Source organism: Musca domestica, unplaced genomic scaffold, assembly GCF_030504385.1.
Source record: "Musca domestica strain aabys unplaced genomic scaffold, Musca_domestica.polishedcontigs.V.1.1 180, whole genome shotgun sequence".
Classification (NCBI taxonomy): Eukaryota; Metazoa; Arthropoda; class Insecta; order Diptera; family Muscidae; genus Musca; species Musca domestica.
The window spans coordinates 103,910-128,144 of NW_026712239.1; the positions used below are offsets into that span (position 1 = coordinate 103,910).

The 24,235-nt window shown below is 36.4% G+C and overlaps 1 non-coding gene across 1 annotated transcript; it reads right to left on the reverse strand.

Annotated features, from left to right (window-relative positions):
• TRNAP-UGG (transfer RNA proline (anticodon UGG)) lies at positions 1 to 72 on the reverse strand. Its single transcript has one exon. It is a non-coding gene; the product is annotated as a tRNA-Pro (tRNA).
• Between the last annotated feature and the right edge of the window lie 24,163 nt (positions 73 to 24,235).

The window sequence follows — 24,235 nt, forward strand, 5'->3', positions numbered from 1 at the left end:
GGGCTCAACCGGGATTTGAACCCGGGACCTCTCGCACCCAAAGCGAGAATCATACCCCTAGACCATTGAGCCGCTTGCAAGAGATTTTATGACCGCAAAATAAAAAGCAATCGATTTGAAAATACTTTTTTAATTTAATTAAATATCTTAAATTATTTAAATATCTTGAATATATTTGAAAACAAACAATAGTTAAAATTTTAAAGGTTAGATGACAATATTAAAAAAAATAATAACAACAGTGGCTATTTAACATTAGTTACCACCTTCAGCCATGACCTCTCTCCATTCAACTGCAACTATATGTCCCATGGGTGGTCTTACATCTCTCCATGGACGTCTGTGTGTGGTTGACCAAATATTGTTGGCTATGATTTAGGACTTTTCATTTCGACCATGTTTAGGTGGTTTCCTTTCATTCGTCCTTCCGTTTCCTCCTTTCATTGTTTCCCCTTGTCCATTTTTTTTAATAAAAAATATTTGTAATAAAATAAAGTTATTGTTTTCAGTTAGTTAAGCTTTTGTGGTTATCTAGAGAAAGCAAACATTTGAATATCCTTTTCCGAGAATGGAGAGAAGAAGAAGTTTTCTCTTCTCAAAATCCGCTTAAATGGCATGACAATTCTATTTGTTTATTGCCTTAGTGACGAAGAAGGGAGAGGCCTTTGGATAGCATTCTAAGCATGTGTGTGCCCGACAACTGATAAAGTTAAACAATATTTTATAAAAAAAAAAAAACTGAAAATGGGATCTCATAAAAAATATGAAGTCCTTTTTTTAATCCTTTGCTTAAGTACTCCAATGTGTGGTGTCCATGCAAACTCGAATGTAAATTGAAAACTATAAATTATTGCCAAATAGTTAAGTCGTAGTTAAGTTTGAAAGTGGAAACATGTTCAGTGGCTGCAAAGTGTTCAGAAGTTTTGTGGGAAGGGAACATTCTTGAAAGGTTCCTAGATAAAAATCAGCCAAGGAAAAGTCGAATCGAGATCTTCGTTCACAGAAAAAAGTTTTCCAGGTGTTGTGGACCTATAGAAGACCTATTCTTTCCACAGAAGTTGTAAAGGAGGACTCTGGAAAGCCAGACGATCGAATCGAGGTCTTCGGTCACAGAAAATAAGTCTTCCAGGTGTTGAGGAATTACAAAAAACCTATAGAAGACCTATTCTCTCCTCAGAAGTTGTAAAGGCGGACTTTGAAAAGCCAGACGATCGAATCGAGGTCTTCGGTCACAGAAAATAAGTCTTCCAGATGTTGAGGACCTATAGAAGACCTATTCTCTCCACAGAAATTGTAAAGGAGGACTTTGAAAAGCCAGACGATCGAATCGAGGTCTTCGGTCACAGAAAATAAGTCTTCCAGATGTTGAGGACCTATAGAAGACCTATTCTCTCCACAGAAATTGTAAAGGAGGACTTTGAAAAGCCAGACGATCGAATCGAGGTCTTCGGTCACAGAAAATAAGTCTTCCAGATGTTGAGGACCTATAGAAGACCTATTCTCTCCACAGAAATTGTAAAGGAGGACTTTGAAAAGCCAGACGATCGAATCGAGGTCTTCGGTCACAGAAAATAAGTCTTCCAGGTGTTGAGGACCTACAAAAAACCTATAGAAGACCTATTCTCTCCACAGAAGTTGTAAAGGAGGACTTTGAAAAGCCAGACGATCGGAGAAAGATTTTTTTCTATTAACTGCGGAGACCTTCCATTTCATTTATGGAAGGCATGTGAAAGGTATTACAGATAAAAAAAATTGTGACCAATTTCAGGCTGCTGTTATTTCTAAGCCATTCGTCCGACAGCTATTAAAATTATTCCAGTGACAGCTCATTATATTGTTTACAAGCCTGCAAAAGCATTTTGATTAGAATTTTCCAGAAAAAAAGTTATTTGCGATGGAATTCAAGAAGCGCGATAGTGTGATTTCATTATATTTGGTTGGAGAACCATAAGTGGCTATCGTTAGAGCACTCCAGAATTTAAATATGAGTAAATCTTTTGTGTGTCGTATCATCGCTCTTTACAGTGATGCTGGTAGCGTTGCCCGACGTCAAGGACGGAAGTGGACGGAAGAAAACAGCAACATCAGCAGAAATGGTTCGAAAATTGAGGAAGCAACTTGATCGAAACTCGCGTCGCAGTGGCTGAAAAATGGCTCGTCGGTTGAAGATATCGCAATATTCCACATTCGGCAAATATTGAAAAAATGAGCTCGGGGTAAAGCCATTGAAATTCCAAAAAGTGCAAGAACTTACACCGCAACAGAAAGAAAATAGACTCAAAAGAGCTAAAGAGTTGCTTGGCTTGGCCAAAAGTGGTGAACTGCCAAATTTGGTTTTCTCCAATGAGCTGAACATATCGCAATATTCCATTCGGCCAATATTGAAAAATGAGCTCGGGGTAAAAACATTGAAATTCCAAAAAGTGCAAGAACTTACACCGCAACAGAAAGAAAATATACTTAAAGAGAGTGGTGCCGAATTTGGTTTTCTCCGTCTCCGATGAGACAACATTCGTCGTTCTGCAGTTTTTAAACAAACAAAATGTTCGTGTTTACTTGCCAAATAGGTCAGATCAGAAAATGTGCACCTTCGATTGGCAACCAGAACTCAAGCGCCGGCCATGGTAATGGTTGTGGGCCGCCATAAAAGCCGATAGTTGCTATCCGCTCGTATTAATCGACCTTGGCATCAGAATAAATGCCGAATATTATTGCGAAAATATTCTGGAGGGTGTAATTAAAGCCTTGGGCATGCAAAAATGTTAGCCGCAGACCTTGGACATTTCAACAGGACTCAGCACCATCGCACTCAGCACGCGCCAGCCAAGAATGGTTACAAAATGAGGTTTCTCGCTTCATTTCCAGCGCACAATGAATGGCCACCAAAATCTCCGGATACCAATCCGTTGGACTATTGTGTCTGGAGTATTTTGGAATGGAAGGTTGGCACTAAAAAATACCAAAGTGTCGATCACCTCAAGCAAGCGCTTCGCCGGGAATGGTCCAAAATACCGCAGAGCAACATTCGGGCAGCGTGTGATTGTTTCATTGGCCGTTTGAAGGCCATAGTTCGTGCCAAAGGTGACCAATTCGAACAAATCTAAACTTATTCTAAAATTTGAGGCTAGTTCCGCCATTTTTTTCTGGAATTCAATAAAATTACAAAAAAATGTAAAAATTATGGCGTTTGACTTTTTTGCAGTTTTTATACCCTCCACCATATTTTGTCTGTCTGTCTGTCTTTCGAACGAATTGAGATGGAAGGCTACAATTTTGCACACATGTTTATTTTTCCAGTAGGCAGGTTAAGTTCCTAAATGGACCATGTAGGTCTACGTTTTCATATAGCCCCCATAAACGGTATCTCCCGATATTAGGTATTTTGGTGATTTTAACGACATTATTCACCGGAATTTGTTCAAATTTGGTATTTGAAGTTCGTAATGGATACTACAGCCTATGGCAGAAAATTGTCTATGTAGGTCCCGGTCTTCGTATAGCCCCCTATATAACGGTACCTCCCAATATTCGGTATTTTAATGATTTTTTGCGTCATTATTCGCCGGAGTAGTTTCAAATTACGTAATTAGAGTTCGTAATGGGAACTACAGCCTATGACAGAAAATTGTGTGTGCAGGTCCACGTCTTCGTATAGGCCCCATATATCAGTACCTCCTTCTATTCGGTATTTTGAAGATTTTAGCGTAGTTATTCATCGTAGTTGTTTCAAATTTGGTATTTGAAGTTTCAAATGGATGTTACAGCCTAAAACAGAAAATTATCTATGAAGGTCCACGTCTTCGTATAGGCCCCATATACCAGTACCTCCCAATATTCGGTATTTTGATGATTTTAGCGTCATTATTCGCCGATATAGTTTCAAATTACGTATTTAGAGTTCGTTATGGGAACTACAGTTTGTGACAGAAAATTGTCTACGCAGGTCCAGGTTTTCGTATAGGCCCCATATATCAGTACCTCCTTATATTCGGTATTTTGACGATTTTTTGGGTACAATACTCACCGAAATTGTTTGAGATGTCGTATTAGAAGTTCGTAATGGATGCTACAGCCTGTGACAGAAAATTGTCTATGCTGGTCCAGGTCTTCGCACAGCTCCGATATAACGGTACCTCCCGATATTCAGTATTTTGATGATTTTAGCGACATTATTTACCAGAATTGTTTCAAATTTGGTATTTGAAGTTCGAAATGGAAACTACAGTCTGTGACACAAAAATTGTCTATGCAGGTCCAGGTCTTCGTATAGCCCCCATATAACGTCACCTCCCGATATTCGGTATTTTGATGATTTTAGCGACATTATTTACCGGAATTGTATCAAATTTGGTATTTGAAGTTCGTAATGAATACTACAGCCTGTGACAGAAAATTGTCCATGCAGGTCCAGGTCTTCATATAGGTCCCATATATCAGTACCTCCCTATATTCGGTATTTTGAAGATTTTAGCGACATTAATCACCGTTTATCCTCGTCGTATAGACCTCAAATGTGAAGGCTATATTTGGTATTTTTAAAATTTTAGCAGAACTTTTAATTTATTTATTTTTTTTTTTTTGAAAATTTCAAAATTTGTTCCAAATGGTGGAGGGTATTCAAAGTTCGGCCCGGCCGAACTTACTGCTGTTTTTAATTTGTTTTTATATCACCCTGTACTGAAGACCTTTGGATGGTCTTCTGCAATGAGAAGGAGTTTGCCAGAAGATCAGCGAAAGATCTTCTATTAACTTAGCATAGGAGGCCAGCGAATGGTCTTCCGTTTATAGGAGTCTGTAGATTCCATTTCATTCATGGAAGGCATGTGATAGGTATTACATCCACAGAATGCCCATTAATGCTCTTCGATTTTCTATAGAATACCTGTTTCGCAAAGTCGGTAGTAGGGCTTCCACAGGCTTTCTGTGGATAAAAGCCCTTATATAGAAGACCTGTTTTAGGGTTTTTATCCACAGAAGGCATGTGGAAGCCCTGCTAACGACTTTGCGAAATATTGATGTCTATCCCGCCAACATTCAGCCCTTTTCCCTTGTTACATTTAACATTGATTTATTTAAATATAACAATGTTAGAGATTCGCAACAACCGCAAATATTAAACCGGAAATCAGTGCTCATAAAGCGCAAAATAAAATTTTCGGAACTGTTTTTCTTTCTTCACAAAGCAAATATGTATTTTATATGCCATTCGAAGAAAAGGCTTCTGTAATGTATCCAAAATGTTTGCAATGATTCGGAAGGCGGAGGAAGAGGTAGCTGTAGACTAAGTAAATGTTTGGTATTTCATAATGTGGTAACCTTTAACGTCAATTTTATGCAAATTATATTTGGTTCGGTTTTAATGTTCGAAATGGAGAGAATCGTTTCAACAATTGAGGGAGACCCCTCCACATACCTCTTTATTAAATTCAAGTGTAGGACTTGCTTCAATGGTTCGGAAGTTTTTCATATGGGATACCACCACCACCACCAGGACCATATATTCCCTCATCATCCTTCATCCTCTAACTTGGCAAATACACTGTTCTGCCACTCGTCTTATTCAATAAACACGATGAGGCAAAAGTTTACATAAAAATGAAGAAAGTGCAAATAATAATAACAATAATCATCTCCAGCGTTGTATGGGTAGCCATAATAAAGAAGCTGAGAAGAAGAATACGACGAGCCGAGTACTTATTGTTTGATTTATGCGTCTGTGTAGACATAGGCGAATGTTGAAGCTACAATAACAACCGCAATTACCATACCGCAACAACAATAATAGCAGCAATAACAAAAAGCGACTTCTTGGGAAAAGATCTTCATAGACAGTTTTCCTTAACAACCCCCCCCCCCCCCCCCCCCACCACATTTATTCGGGGTATAAACTGCAAAAGTTAAGCAAGCCATGCTTCAAGTGGGATCAAGAAATTATGATGAACGGCAACTGGGTGCAGGATTTTTTTTTGCTTTTTTTTGGAAACACATTGAGTGCCATTTTTGACTTCCAAAACTCATTTGCATTGCCAGAACTTAAGACTGGCTAAAAATTAATTACATCAACATGCTCTTATTTGCTGGCTAAAATATTAATTACAATGGCATTGAATGATGGAATTACAAATAAGGATTTTTTTTTCGTGATACAAGAGAGAGAGGTAGGGTCATGTGTGGAAAGAATAACATACTTAATGGTACATAGCGAGAACCAAAAAAAAAGTAGAAAAAAATGCATTAGCAGTAGAAGACCTATCCTCGAATTTGTATGCTGTGTTTTCATACTCCGATTAATATCGAAAATTTTTTCTCAAGGTGGATAATCAGTTTCTATACTTTGAACAACGCGGATAATATTTTTTTTTACTCAGGATATGGTGGATAATATATTTCGATAGCATAAATACATTATTTATGTATTTAGGATAAAGCGGATAATATATTTTTGTACTCCGGATAACGTGGATAATGTATTTCTGTACTCTGGATAAGGTGGATAATATATTTCTATACTGGATAATGTATTTTTATACCTTGGTTAACGTGGATAATGCATTTCTATACCTTGGATAATGTATTTCTATACTCTGGATAACGTGGATAATGTTTTTCTATAATCTGGATAACGCGGATAATGTATTTCTATATTCTGGATAACGTGGATAATGTATTTCTATACATTAGATAAAGTGGATAATTTATTTTGTACATTGGATAGCGCGGATAATGTATTTCCGTACTCTGGATAACGTATTTCTATAGTTTGGATAACGTGGATAATGTTTTTCTATACTATGGATAACGCGGATAATGTATTTCCGTACTCTGGATAAAGTGGATAATTTATTTCCATACTCTGGATAACGTGGATAATGTATTTCCGTACTCTGGATAAAGTGGATAATGTCTTTCCATACTCTGGATAACACGGATAATGTATTTCCGTACTCGGGATAACACGGATAATGCATTTCAATACTTTGGATAACCCGGATAATGCATTTCCGTACTCTGGATAACGTGGATAATGTATTTCCGTACTTCGGATAACGTGGATAATGCATTCCCGTACTCTGGATAACGCGGATAATGTATTTCTATACTCTGGATAACACGGATAATGTATTTCCGTACTCGGGATAACACGGATAATGCATTTCAATACTTTGGATAACCCGGATAATGTATTTCCGTACTCTGGTTAACGCGGATAATGTATTTCCGTACTCTGCATAACGTGGATAATGAATTTCCGTACTCTGGATAACGTGGATAATGTATTTCTATACTCTGGATAACACGGATAATGTATTTCCGTAGTCTGGATAACTCGGATAATGTGTTTCCGTACTCTGGATAACGCGGATAATGTATTTCCGTACTCTGGATAAAGTGGATAATGTATTTCCGTACTCTGGATAACGCGGATAATGTATTTCTACACTTTGGATAACGTGGATAATATATTTATATACTCTGGATAACGTGGATAATGTATTTCTGTATTCTGGATAACGCGGATAATGTATTTCTATACTTTGGATAACGTGGATAATGTATTTTTATACTTTGGATAACGTGGATAATGCATTTATATACCTAGGATAATGTATTTATATACTCTGGATAACATGGATAATATATTTCTGCACTCTGGATAACGTGGATAATGATGTTCTATACTCTGGATAACGCGGATAATGTATTTCCGTACTCTGGATAGCGCGGATAATGTGTTTCTATAGTTTGGATAACGTATTTCTATAGTTTGGATAACGTGGATAATGTATTTCGGTACTCTGGATAACGCGGATAATGTATCTCTATACTCTGGATAACGCGGATAATGTATTTCCGTACTCTGGATAGCGCGGATAATGTATTTCCATACTCTGGATAACGTGGATAATGTATTTCCGAACTCTGGATAACGTGGATAATGTATTTCCATACTCTGGATAACGCGGATAATGTATTTCCGAACTCTGGATAACGTGGATAATGTATTTCCGTACTCTGGATAACGCGGATAATGTATTTCCGTAGTCTGGATAAAATGGATAATGTATTTCCGTACTCTGGATAACGTGGATAATGCATTTCCATACTCTGGATAACGTGGGTAATATATTTCCGTATTCAGGATAACGCGGATAATGTATTTCCGTACTCTGGATAACGTGGATAATGCATTTCCGTACTCTGGATAACGCGGATAATATATTTCAATACTCGGGATAACGCGGATAATATATTTTTATACTCTGGATAAAGTGGATAACATTTTTTCATACTTAGATAATGTATCTCTATACCTTGGATAACGTGGATAATATATTTCCATACTTGGATAACGTATTTCTATATTTTGGATAACGTGGATAAAGCATTTTTATACCCCTGATAAGGCTTTGGTATAGCTGTATCCTCTGTGTTGCCATTAAATTCCATTTAATGCAAAACATATTTCTTTATCTCCCATTCCATCACTCTCTCTCTCTTTCTCTGCCACTACCTCCCTCTCCTCGACCAGATAACAACTGGACCACCATTTGAAATTTGCGGTTAATTCAAGCGTGTAAAGTGATTAGCTTTGGACCAGAAAAAAATGGATAAGACCGTCGTTACTGGCGGCTGGCCTTTGGTCGCCTACAAAACAAATCACCCAAATCTTTGTTTTGGGGTTTTTGTATTTCTGGGAATATTTTATTGCAATAAAAATAACTGAATAACCAAAACGGACACCATCCCCTGCTTCCCATTGCCACCCAGGCCAACCACCAGCATTTAGCCCAAAAAAATTCAATAATGTTAACGCAAATAATAAACTGGCGCTAACACAATAAACCCACACACACGTTGGCCGCAAACAACATGGAGGCGATATCCTTGCCAGAGATACATCACATTCCGCAGCAAAATACATAGCCACACACAGAGATTTCCGCAGCATAAAGATTGTGAGATGGACCTTTTTTCGCAACTTCCTTTGCCAGCGGGTGCTAAGGGTATTTGTTGCGGCTGGGGTCGGGGTTTGTTGGTGTCGTTGGACTACCGAAAAACAGTTAAATGAAAAATAAAACGATGATTACGCTGATAATGATACGACAACACATTCCTGGTCAAATATCCACACAACATTAATGTGGAAATGGGGGGAGATGGGGGTGTTAACCATCCATTGGACCTTGGCATTTTTATATGCCTTGTTTTTTGTGTTTGCTGTGTGTGTTTTTTTATTAGCCTTAACCCGTCATCAGGGAGCTATGAAATTTCAACATACTTATTTGTTCTCCACACACACGGAAAAACAATTCGAATGCTGGTCAGTTTCAAAGCATAAAAAAAGAAGTTTGGAAAAAAATTAAACATTAGGGTGGAGGAACGAGAATCATGAGATTTTACACAATGTTGTGGTTATTAGTGGGCCGTTAAGTGACATTGGATAACGTTAAATATATTCATATACCTGGGATAACGTGAATAATGTATTTCTATACTTTGGATAATGTTTTTCTGTATTTTGGACAACGTGGATAATGTATTTCTATGCTCTGGATAACTCGGATAAAGTATTTTCATACTTTGGATAACGCGGATAATGTATTTTCATACTTTGGATAACGCGGATAATGTATTTTCATACTTTGGATAACGCGGATAATGTATTTTCATACTTTGGATAACGCGGATAATGTATTTCCAAACTTTGGATATCGCGGATAATGTATTTTCATACTTTGGATAACGCGGATAATGTATTTTCATACTTTGGATAACGCGGATAATGTATTTTCATGCTTTGGATAACGCGGATAATGTATTTCCATACTTTGGATAACGCGGATAATGTATTTTCATACTTTGGATAACGCGGATAATGTATTTTCATACTTTGGATAACGCGGATAATGTATTTCCAAACTTTGGATATCGCGGATAATGTATTTTCATACTTTGGATAACGCGGATAATGTATTTTCATACTTTGGATAACGCGGATAATGTATTTTCATACTTTGGATAACGCGGATAATGTATTTTCATACTTTGGATAACGCGGATAATGTATTTCCAAACTTTGGATATCGCGGATAATGTATTTTCATACTTTGGATAACGCGGATAATGTATTTCCATACTTTGGATAACGCGGATAATGTATTTTCATACTTTGGATAACGCGGATAATGTATTTTCATACTTTGGATAACGCGGATAATGTATTTTCATACTTTGGATAACGCGGATAATGTATTTCCAAACTTTGGATATCGCGGATAATGTATTTTCATACTTTGGATAACGCGGATAATGTATTTTCATACTTTGTATAACGCGGATAATGTATTTTCATACTTTGGATAACGCGGATAATGTATTTTCATACTTTGGATAACGCGGATAATGTATTTTCATACTTTGGATAACGTGGATAATGTGTTTTTATACTTTGGATAACGCGGATAATGTATTTTCATACTTTGGATAACGCGGATAATGTATTTTCATACTTTGGATAACGTGGATAATGTATTTCTGTAGTGTGGATAATTCGGATAAGGTATTTCCATCTTTGGATAACTCGGATAAAATATTTCTGTACTTTGGATAACGCGGATAACGTATTTTCCTTCTTTGGATAACGTGGATAATGCATTTTCTTACTTTGGATAACGCGGATAATGTATTTTCATACTTTGGATAACGCGGATAATGTATTTTCATACTTTGGATAACGCGGATAATGTATTTTCATACTTTGGATAACGCGGATAATGTATTTTCATACTTTGGATAACGCGGATAATGTATTTTCATACTTTGGATAACGTGGATAATGTATTTCTGTAGTGTGGATAATTCGGATAAGGTATTTCCATCTTTGGATAACTCGGATAAAATATTTCTGTACTTTGGATAACGCGGATAACGTATTTTCCTTCTTTGGATAACGTGGATAATGCATTTTCTTACTTTGGATAACGCGGATAATGTATTTTCATACTTTGGATAACGCGGATAATGTATTTTCATACTTTGGATAACGCGGATAATGTATTTTCATACTTTGGATAACGCGGATAATGTATTTTCATACTTTGGATAACGCGGATAATGTATTTTCATACTTTGGATAACGTGGATAATGTATTTCTGTAGTGTGGATAATTCGGATAAGGTATTTCCATCTTTGGATAACTCGGATAAAATATTTCTGTACTTTGGATAACGCGGATAACGTATTTTCCTTCTTTGGATAACGTGGATAATGCATTTTCTTACTTTGGATAACGCGGATAATGTATTTTCATACTTTGGATAACGCGGATAATGTATTTTCATACTTTGGATAACGCGGATAATGTATTTTCATACTTTGGATAACGCGGATAATGTATTTTCATACTTTGGATAACGCGGATAATGTATTTTCATACTTTGGATAACGTGGATAATGTATTTCTGTAGTGTGGATAATTCGGATAAGGTATTTCCATCTTTGGATAACTCGGATAAAATATTTCTGTACTTTGGATAACGCGGATAACGTATTTTCCTTCTTTGGATAACGTGGATAATGCATTTTCTTACTTTGGATAACGCGGATAATGTATTTTCATACTTTGGATAACGCGGATAATGTATTTTCATACTTTGGATAACGCGGATAATGTATTTTCATACTTTGGATAACGCGGATAATGTATTTTCATACTTTGGATAACGCGGATAACGTATTTTCATACTTTGGATAACGTGGATAATGTATTTCTGTAGTGTGGATAATTCGGATAAGGTATTTCCATCTTTGGATAACTCGGATAAAATATTTCTGTACTTTGGATAACGCGGATAACGTATTTTCCTTCTTTGGATAACGTGGATAATGCATTTTCTTACTTTGGATAACGCGGATAATGTATTTTCATACTTTGGATAACGCGGATAATGTATTTTCATACTTTGGATAACGCGGATAATGTATTTTCATACTTTGGATAACGCGGATAATGTATTTTCATACTTTGGATAACGTGGATAATGTATTTCTGTAGTGTGGATAATTCGGATAAGGTATTTCCATCTTTGGATAACTCGGATAAAATATTTCTGTACTTTGGATAACGCGGATAACGTATTTTCCTTCTTTGGATAACGTGGATAATGCATTTTCTTACTTTGGATAACGCGGATAATGTATTTTCATACTTTGGATAACGCGGATAATGTATTTTCATACTTTGGATAACGCGGATAATGTATTTTCATACTTTGGATAACGCGGATAATGTATTTTCATACTTTGGATAACGCGGATAACGTATTTTCATACTTTGGATAACGTGGATAATGTATTTCTGTAGTGTGGATAATTCGGATAAGGTATTTCCATCTTTGGATAACTCGGATAAAATATTTCTGTACTTTGGATAACGCGGATAACGTATTTTCCTTCTTTGGATAACGTGGATAATGCATTTTCTTACTTTGGATAACGCGGATAATGTATTTTCATACTTTGGATAACGCGGATAATGTATTTTCATACTTTGGATAACGCGGATAATGTATTTTCATACTTTGGATAACGCGGATAATGTATTTTCATACTTTGGATAACGTGGATAATGTATTTCTGTAGTGTGGATAATTCGGATAAGGTATTTCCATCTTTGGATAACTCGGATAAAATATTTCTGTACTTTGGATAACGCGGATAACGTATTTTCCTTCTTTGGATAACGTGGATAATGCATTTTCTTACTTTGGATAACGCGGATAATGTATTTTCATACTTTGGATAACGCGGATAATGTATTTTCATACTTTGGATAACGCGGATAATGTATTTTCATACTTTGGATAACGCGGATAATGTATTTTCATACTTTGGATAACGCGGATAATGTATTTTCATACTTTGGATAACGTGGATAATGTATTTCTGTAGTGTGGATAATTCGGATAAGGTATTTCCATCTTTGGATAACTCGAATAAATTAATTGTGTACTTTGGATAACGCGGATAATGTGTTTTTATACTTTGGATAACGCGGATAATGTATTTTTATACTTTGGATAACGCGGATAATCTATTTTCATAATTTGGATAACGTGGATAATATATTTTTCATAGTTTGAATAGCGTGGATGATGTATTTCTATAGTGCGGATAATTCGGATAAAGTATTTCGATACTTTGGAAACGCGGATAATGTATTTCTATAGTGCACATAATCCAGATGAAGTATTTCAATCTTTGGATGACTCAGATAAAATTTTTCTGTACTTTGGATAACGCGGATAATGTATTTTTATACTTTGGATAACGTGGATAAAGTATATCTATAGAGGGAAAAATTCGGATAAAGTATTTCGATCTTTGGATAACTCGGATAATGTATTTCCATACTTTGGATAACGTGGATAATGTATTTCTATGGCGTGGATAATTCGGATAAAGTATTTATGTTCTTTGGATAACATGGATAATGTATTTTTGTGCCTGGATAATATATTTCTATACTTAGGATAACTCGGATAAAGAATTTCGGTACTTTGGATAATGTGGATAAAATGGATAAATTAAAACTTTAAATAGACTTCATGAAACACCCCAATATTTTTTTATGCAGCTAATATTTAGACATAGTCCTGATAACGTTACTCCCATGTTACAACGTGGATGGCTGATGTTTAGCCTTTCTTTATTTCCCCCTTCCCCCTCAACTTCGCCCCACAACAAAGACATGATGTTTACGATTTGTTCGTTTTTATCTTTTGAGCTACATTTATTTTTTTTTGTCTTGTTTTCTGATGTTCTCCTGGTCTTCTAATGATTGTTGTTCTGATTGCTGTTCTTGTTGTTGTTGCTAAGTATGTCCGACTCTGTCAGTGACAAGAGAGTACAACTCCCTCGGGTGCTATCACAGCCAATTAGGAGTATATATTTCCAACAACAACAACAACAACACGAGTGAAACAATGCTTAGTTATGCAAATGTTGATTGTTCCAATGACTGTTGGCTCGCAAGCCAGACCAAGAGTCAGCCAAGTCTCTTCATTTAAAGGCCTTAAGGACATTTTATTGTCAGAGTTTCGAACCAACCAACCAACATATCTTTAAAGTTCTGCTCTCCATATCGGCCTCCCAATAACCTTTTTTTTCTCTCTCATCTCCATTGGAAGGATGTATGCCGGCTGAATAGATATTATAAAATTAGGATAAATTGCTGCCTTTTTCCGAAGGATATAATGGCATGACAGGTTATAAAAGAGAAATAATATTTCATTAGTTAATATCCTTGAATGATATTTTGCAACTGAATGGATGGATGGATGGATGGTGATGCCATGCCACGAGATGGCATATGAGGATGCTGTAACACACACACACACATATGTATCATCATGTGGGGAGAAGGGCAGGGAACATATGTTTATAGGTGTGTGTTTATGTTTTGATGCCTGTGTGTGTTTTAAATAGGCGAAAGGATACACATTGACGTTATCAATTAAAGCAGGAATTTTCAATTTCCGTTGAATATTTTTCACGATCTCATTACAATGAGCCGGTTTGTTGGATGTGTGTGCGTGTGAAATAACTTTGAAGGGTTTTTATGGCAGTGGATAAAGGATAAGAGGTATTTAGTCAATGTGGAGACCTTATTTTTATACCCCCCACCATACATAATATGGCGGATATATAAGGTTTGTCCTTCCGTTTGTAACACATCAAAATAATCATTTAAGTCCCAACTAGGTAACAAATGTATAAAGTGTTGAAAATGTGGATAAAATTTCGATGACGTGTATAAAGTTTTTTTTTATTTTTATAGTTCGGATAAATTATATAAAGTATTAGTAAAGTTTGGATAACGTGGATAAAGCATTTATAGAGTTTGGATAACGTGGATAAAGTATTTCTATAGTTTGGATAACGTGGATAAAGTTTTTATAGAGTTTGGATAACGTGGATAAAGCATTTTTTATAGTTTGGATAATGTGGAGTTCGGATAATGTGGATAAAGTTTGAACAACGTGGATAAAGTATTTATAGAGTTTGGATAACGTGGATAGAGTTTTTATAGAGTTTGGATAATGTGGGTAAAGTATTTACAGGGTTTGGATAATGTGGATAAAGTTTGGATAACGTGGATAAAGTATTTATAGAGTTTGGATAATGCGGATAAATGTTGGATAACGCGGATAAAGTATTTATAGAGTTTGGATAATGTGGATAAAGTATTTATACGGTTTGAATTATGTGGATAAAGTATTTACAGGGTTTGGATAATGTGGATAAAGTATTTTTTAATAGTTTGGATAATGTGGATAAAATAGTTATAGAGTTTAGATAATGTGGATAAAGTTTGGATAAGGTGGATAAAGTATTTATAGAGATTGGATAATGTGGATAAAGTATTCATAGGGTTTGGATAATGTGGATAAATTATTTACAGGGTTTGGATAATGTGGATAAAGTATTTTTAAAGTTTGGATAATGCGGATAAAGTATTTATAGGGTTTGGATAATGTGGATAAATTATTTACAGGGTTTGGATAATGTGGATAAAGTATTTTTAAAGTTTGGATAATGCGGATAAAGTATTTATAGGGTTTGGATAACATGGATAAAGTATTTACAGAGTTTGGATAATGTGGAGAAAGTATTTTCAAAGTTAGGATAATGTGGATAAAGTTTGGATAACGTGGATAAAGTATTTATAGAGTTTGGATAGTGCGGATAAGGTATTTATAGGATTTGGATAATGTGGATAAAGTATTTTTAAAGTTTGGATAACGTGGATAAAGTATTTACAGAGTTTGGATAACGTGGATAAAGTTTGGATAACGTGGATAAAGCATTTTTATAGTTTGGATAACGTGGATAAAGTTTTTATAGAGATTGGATAATGTAGATAAAATATTTATAGGGTTTGGATAATGTAGATAACGCGGATAAAATATTTATAGAGTTTGGATAATGCGGATAAAGTTTTTATAGAGTTTTGATAACGTGGATAATGTATTTGTAGAGTTTGGATAGCATGGATAAATTATTTAACTTCAGTTTGGATAACGTGGATTTTCAGAGTTTGTATAAAGTAAATTGGATAAATTGGATTTGGATAATGTGAATAAAGTGGATAAAGCAGTTTAGCTATTTGAATAAATGTGGATAAGAAAATTTCGGTATTTTCTTAAAAATAAAACTTTACTCTCTCTCTTTCATGTCATAAATAATGTCCATTGCTACTTTTAAACGACTTTCTTTCGATTGTTTTCGGGTACTTCTATTATTCCTTTTCTTCGTTTCTCCTTTTTTTCTCAACAACGGCAATGGGGAATTGTTCGAGCGCCAATACAAGGTGGTAGGCACACCTCCTTCTGGCACCTAATCTTTGATTGTTATTCTCTTTTTTTTTCTTAGTGGAGAGGGGGCAGACAACAAAAACTGCAGCAGAAGGAAATAAGGTATTTAAATGCCAATTGATTGGTAAAAGATAAAAATCTTCAATTTCTTACAAGAAGTTCGGTCTTCTTTTTTAAATACAGTTGGTGATTCGATGGTGATTACAATACAATACGTCCGGTATATACTTAGTACACTGAGACAAATTTTAAAGTTAGATTTGTAAATTAAAAAAAATTAATTAAGAATATTAATTAATATTAATAAAGAAAGTAAAAAATAAAATATAAGATAAGATAAGAAACAAGTAAAAAAGCTGTAAGTTCGGCTGGGCCGAATTTTGTATACCCTCCACCATTTGTTACAAATTTGGCAATTTTCCAAAAAATAAAATCCGTTAAAAATCCTGTTAAAATCTTAAAAATACCGAATGTAGCCATATATTAGGATCTATACGACGACGATAAGCCTGAAAAGACAATTTTCTGGCATAGGATGTAGCATCCATTGCTAACTTCAAATACAACATTTTAAATAATTCCGGTAAATAATGTCGCTAAAATTATCAAAATACCAAATATCGGGGGGTACCGTTATATGGGGGCCATACGAAGACAATTTTCTGTCATAGGCTGTAGTATTTATTACGAATTTCAAATACTTAGTTTAAAATAGTTCCGGTAAATAATGCCGCTAAAATCATCAAAATGCCGAATATCGGGGGGAACTGTTATATGGGGCCTATACGAAGACGTTGACCTGAACAACCGATTTTCTGTCAAAGGCTGTAGTATCCAAATATACCAAATTTGATACAATTCCGCTAAATAATGTCGCTAAAATCATCAAAATACCGAATATCGGGGCGTACTGTAATATGGGGGCTATACGAAAACCTGCACAGACAATTTTCTGTAATAGGCTGTAGTATTCATGACGAACTTCAAATACAAAATTTGAAATAGATCCGGTAAATAATGTCTCTAAAATCACCAAAATAGCCAATATCGGGAGAAACCGTTATATGGGGGCTATACGAAGACGTAGACCTACATGGCTCATTTTCTCTCCTAGGCTGTAGTATCCATTACGAACTTCAAATACAAAATTTGAAATAGTTCCGGTAAATGATGTCGCTAATATCATCCAAATACCGAATATCGGGAGGTACCGTTGCATGGGGGATATACGAAGACGTGGACCTACATGGCTCATTTTCTGTCTTAGGCTGTAGTATCCATTACGAACTTCAAATACCAAATTTGAAACAATTCCGGTTAATAATTTCGTTAAAATCATCAAAATACCGAATATCAGGAGGTACCGTTATATGGGAATATTGGAAGACGTGGATCTACATAGCCCGTTTTCAATACCAAAAGTTCTGCAGACATAATACACATTTGAGTAAATTTTTATCAACCTACTTCAAATCGTTCGGAAGCTAGATTGATTTCCACAGACGGATAGATGGACGGACATCGCTAAGTCGACATATAATTTTATGCTGATCAATAATATATAACTTTGTGAGGTCTAAAATGTATATTTCGAGGTGTTACAAACGGAATGACAAACTTAATATAACCTCCATACTATGGTGGAGGGTATAAAAATGGCAAGTATTTTCCTTTTCGTAGGGATTCAATATTTAGATTTAATATAAGTACTGTTCTGAAATAAATTTTTCCCAGTGTACCCGGACTTTTGATAATTTATGTGTTGCTATTTACTTTTGTTTTATGCTTTCCTCTGCTTCATTTTCATGCCATTAGAAAGTATTTTTCCCTCCCTCCTCCTCCTCCTCTTCCGGTAATGGCTGGCATTTGTATTTAGTGTCGAATGTATCGATGATTTCAAGATAAATCGCACACGACTGCCAGACGTAATCGAAATGTGGTTTTTGGTATTTGGACACCACTACCCCCACCCCTCTCAATGTCCATGCCAAAGGAAATGTTGCGACTTTTTACAAAACTAAATAGCAAATCGACGTCATTGAACACAAAATTGCTTCCTTTACCATTGCCATTGATGATGATAAGGAGAACAATTTCCAATGGCTTGGCTTCGGAAGAGAGAGGGGCAGAGAGAGAGAGGCAAAGGACAGACCATGATAGTTTTAGTCGCTGTTTTATTTTATTAATGGGTTTCTTATTTAACTGTTGTTTTTTGTTCTCTCCAAATGGGGGGGGGGATAAAAAATAAACGCCCTTTGCCGAGGTTGTGCTAAGGGCTTCGCCGCCAAGAGGTGTTAGTCTTGTCGAAATGTCACAAGAGTTTCGGTGAAGATAAATGGCTCTTCGAACAAATCCCCCAGAGACAGAAAGTTAGTTATTGGTGTTGGGGGGGTGGGTTGTTATTGGTGTTAGTATCGGTGACGAGACAGTCGAGTGTTGAGTTAAATACGTTGTGTTAAATTCCAGGCGACAACGGTGCTGTTGTTGTTGCAAAACACCTCTAATAAGGCAATTTATCAATGTTTGATTTGAACACAAAAAAAGTTTGAAGATGTTTATAAGGTGGGCTGGGTATGAGATATTTCGTGGAGAGATCAAATAAAATAAGTTCTTATTTTGAGAGGAAAACACAACGAGAAATTTTGTACTCCACGTTATCCAGATGCTATATATCTTTTATCAACAATATCCTAATACCAATATTCAAACATTTTTCATTGCATCGGCCATATCTACAATCTAAAACTTATTTTTTCTCGTTATCCACCCTCAAAAAATGAACTATCCTGATGTCATAAATGTCCAAGGGTAGATATTCTCGATTATCTACTTATAAATCTCTTATCCATTTTATACAATCTCCATAAATTTTTTATCAACGTTCTCCAAAACATTATAAGTCCTTTATCAACTTCTTTCAAATTTTACAAGTCATTTATCCATGTTATCCAAACTGCAGATTTTTTTATCCCCCTTATCCAAGCTCTATAAATCCTTTACCCATGTTATACAAACTCTTCAAGTCCTTTATCCATGTTATCCAAACTGCAAAATTTGTTTATACCCCATGTTAGATAATGTGGATAAAGGATTTATAGAGTCCTTTATCCACATTATCTAAACTCCATGTGTCCTCTATCCATGTTATCCACACTGTAGAATTTTTTTAATCCCCTTATTCAAACATTATAGCCCCTTTAAGCACATTATCCCAATACATGAACTCCTTTATCCATGTTATCCAAACCTTATAAGTCTTTTATCCACTTTCTTCAAACTCCATAAATCCTTTGTCTAAACTTTATATGACCTTCAACCATGTTATACACATTCCAAAATTTCTTTATCCCCCTTATCCAAATCTGATAGTCCTTTATCCAAACTCTATAAATTCTTTCAGTGGTATCTCATCCGAAGCCACTTGTCCGACAGCTGTTAAAATTATTCCAGTGACAGCTCATTAGATTGTTTACAAGCTTACAAAAGCATTTTGGTGAGAATTTTCAAGAAAAAAAGTTGTTCGGAATTCAAGCGTGATAGTGTGATTTCTTTATATTTGGCTGGAAATCCGCAAGTGGTTATCGTTAGAACACTCCAGCATTTAAATGTGAATAAATCTTTTGTGTCTCGTACCATCGCTCGTTACCGTGTACTGGTAGCGTAGTCTGGCGTCGAGGAAGTGGACGGAAGAAAGCAGGAACATTAGCAGAAATGGTTCGAAAAGAAAAGGATCGACTTGATCTAAACCCGCGTCGCAGTGGCCGAAATATGGCTTGGCTAGTGAGCTAAACATATCCCAATAATCCATTCGGCATATATTGAAAAATAAGCACTGGTTAAAGCCATTGAAATTCCAAAAAGTGCAAGAACTTACACCGCAACCGCAACAGAAAGAAGACTCAAAATAGCTAAAGAGTTGCTTCGCTTGGCCGAAAGTGGTGAACTGCCGAATTTGGTTTTCTCCGATGAGAAAACATTCGTTGTCCATCAGTTTGTAAACAAACAAAGTGATCGTGTTTACTTGTAAAAGAGATCGGCTGAAAATGTGCACCTTCGGTTGGCCACCAGAACTCAAGCGCCGGCCATGGTGATGGTGTGGTGTGGGCCGCCATAACAGCTGATGGTCGCTCTCCGCTCGTATTAATCGACCGTGGTATCAGAATAAATGCCTTGGACTCAGCACCATCCCACTCAGCACGCGCCACCATCATTTCCAGCGCACAATGGCCACCAAAATCTCCGGATACCAATCCGTTGGACTATTGTGTCTGGAGTATTTTGGAAAGCAAAGTTGGCACTAAACACCAATGTGTCGAGCGCTTCGCCGGGAAAGGGGCAAAATACCGCAGAGCAATATTCGGGCAGCGTGTGACAGTTTCATTGGCCGTTTGAAGGCCTAATTCGTGCCAAAGGTGATCAATACGAACAAGTCTAAACTTATTCTAAAATTTGATGTTATTTCCAACATTTCTTGTTTTCATTCAAAAGAATTAAAAAAATGTAAAAACTATGGCGTTTGACTTTGTTGCAGTTTTTTTCTCGCCCTGTAGAGTACTTAAAAAAAATAAAAATATTTTTAAAAAATATTAAATTATAATTTCCATCAATTTTTCCCATTTCCATTCCTCCTACTTCTCTCCAAAAACAGAAACTTGCTTCAAGTTTCGACTAAAAATTGTTTTAGAAACCCCTAAATCGGTCTCTCCCCGGAGCATACTCGAGTAGTTTGCCTGCAGAGAGAGAGAGACTTTAGTGAAAGCTCTCTTTCTGATATTATTTTCCGCCTGTTAAAATCTTTAGCTTTTGGCTGAGTTTTGTCAAATAATTTGATTGCCTTAAGTGATTTGCAAAATTTAAATTTTCAACTATTTTTAAAAAAGGGATAAAAGTTACAATGTTTTTTAAGCTCTAGTAGGTTAAAATTTTGTAGAGAAAACTTTTTAATTTGGTTATCGAGACTAACCAATGCTCGAAAATTTACATAATCTTCAGACAGGAGGATAACAACCCATTATCTAGTTTCTCAACGTAGGATACCTTATAAACTACAGACCTATTATTGCCACATTTTCCAATAGGGCTAACATTTTTCCTGATTATTATTTGTGTTACCCAGTATTTAGAGCATTCCATTTATTGCAAGAAAATATCTTCCCCCAGATTTCCTTTTAAAGCACTTTCAAGTATCGTACCCAAATAAAGTTGTTCTTTTCTTTTTTTTTTTTTTTGTTTTTTGCCAAATCCCGGTAATAATTCAAATGGAATAAATACACAAAATTCGTAATGATATCGATTGATTTTTGTTCTTTGTTTCCAATTCGTCTTTATGTACATCTCCCTTTCTCTTGCCAATGGGAAACTGAGCATTTGCGTACATAACTAAGGGTCAAAAGTATACACTCTCTCCCCACCGCTCTCTCTCTATCTGATACTCAGTGAAACTCTACTAATAGGCCTCAGTAATTTATGTGGTTAAATTAAAATTGTGTTTTATTGTGTTTTTGTTTTTTTCTTCTTCTTCGGCTGCTATTTTCTTTATTGGAATAACATTTTTGTTGCTGATGCTGATGTTTAGAAGTTTCGTTCCTTCCATCCATTCTTCGTTTTTGCTCTCCATTTACATTGCATGACCACTAATTGCAAAATCCGCAGATAGAAATTTTTGCTCTCTCCCCTCTCTCTCTCTCTATCACCAACTCTCTGGATTCCATTCACAGAAATCATGTCATTACAGGCATTTTATCGCCCTAAACCACTTAACTGTCAGCAGTAGTGACAGCGGTCGGTTTTATTTTACCCAATTCCCTCCCACCCCTAAACTCCCTCCCACTCCTCACCTAAAAAACAGTGAGCATAAGTATTGGATATTGTGACGATATTTGTTCTGCACTTTTTTCTTCCCCATTGTTCTTTTTATTCTCCGTATTCTTCTTCTGTTGCTATTATCCTCTGGCCCAAGTCCTTATTTGTATCTCTGATATCTACTCGACCAGTAATCCATGTTTGGTCATTTTTTATATCCACTCGCTCGCCCCGATGAAGCATTTCTTGCTGGCTGTGCAAAAATGTTAATCTGTAATGAGGGTATTTTGGATATTTTCTGGGTGGTTTTTGGTGTTGTCGTCGTTGTTGTTGTTCTTGTTGTGGTTAGGATTTGTCCACTTCGTTCCAATTGTGTGTTTTGGTGTGTTATAATAATGTGGCAAAACCGTATCACACTTTTTGTGGCGGTGCTGATTTTTGACACTTGGCTGGAACAGTGGTGTTAATGGTCACCCAGATGGCACCTTGGTCATCTATCAGAAAACTTTGAGGTCTTCTATGAGAAGACCCTCTGGTCTTCTGTGAGAAGAAGATCCTCTGGTCTTCTGTGAGAAGACTCTCTGGTCTTCTGTGAGAAGACCCTCTGGTCTTCTGTGAGAACACACTCTGGTCTTCTGTGAGAAGACCTTCTTATCTTCCATGAGAAGACCTTCTGGTCTTCTACAAGAAGACATTCTCCAATGCAAAGACATTCAGCTCTTCTCGTCTTCAGCTCTTCTATGGCGAAGATCTTTAGCTCTTCTCTGAGAAGACCTTCTCGTCTTTTAAGAGCAGACCTTCCAGTTTTCCATGAGCTGACTTTGCAGTCTACTATGAGCAGACCTTCCAATCATCTATTAGCAGACCTTCTGCTCTTCTATGAGAAGAACTTCAGCTCTTCTATGGCGAAGACCTTCAGCTCTTCTATGGCGAAGACCTTCAGCTCTTCTATGGCGAAGACCTTCAGCTCTTCTATGGCGAAGACCTTCAGCTCTTCTATGGCGAAGACCTTCAGCTCTTCTATGGAGAAGACCTTCCGGTCTTCTATGGCGAAGACCTTCAGCTCTTCTATGGCGAAGACCTTCAGCTCTTCTATGGCGAAGACATTCAGCTCTTCTATGGCGAAGACCTTCAGCTCTTCTATGGCGAAGACCTTCAGCTCTTCTATGGCGAAGACCTTCAGCTCTTCTATGGCGAAGACCTTCAGCTCTTCTATGGCGAAGACCTTCAGCTCTTCTATTGCGAAGACCTTCAGCTCTTCTATGGCGAAGACCTTCAGCTCTTCTATGGCGAAGACCTTCAGCTCTTCTATGGCGAAGACCTTCAGATCTTCTATGGCGAAGACCTTCAGATCTTCTATGGCGAAGACCTTTGGCTCTTCTATGAGAAGTCCTTAAGCTATTCTGTGAGAAGACCTTAAGCTCTTCTGTGAGAAGACCTTAAGCTATTCTATGGCGAAGACCTTCAGCTCTTCTATGGCGAAGACCTTCAGGTCTTCTATGGCGAAGACCTTCAGGTCTTCTATGGCGAAGACCTTCAGGTCTTCTATGGCGAAGACCTTCAGCTCCTCTATGGCAAAGACCTTCCGCTCTTCTATGAGAAGATTTTCATATCTCCTATAAGAAATCCCATTTCACTGTTTCTCAAGCCCATGTCGAAATACATGCCTTTTTTGCTTAGAGATTTCCCCCTAAAACCATGAGAAGATTTTCAAGATATTTTTTTTTCAAGACGGTCATTTCAAATGTTAATCTCACCCATATCCGTGTAAAACACCACCAACTGACCGACTCCCATTGGAACACAATTTTGGAGTGGGATGTAGATAGACATGAAATACCTACATCATTTGGAATCCCAATGCTGATGATTGCGGATTGTGCGAAGTAAATGTGTTGATGTCTGTTCGGAAAATGATAATGTTAATTCAAAAGCGGGCCATGAGTTATGATTTGGTCATTATGTGCGACAAAATGGCCATATTAGAGACAGAACAACAAAAACTGTTAGCTGAACGACAATTTGCTGTTACATCGTTTTGTTTTTTTTTTTCATT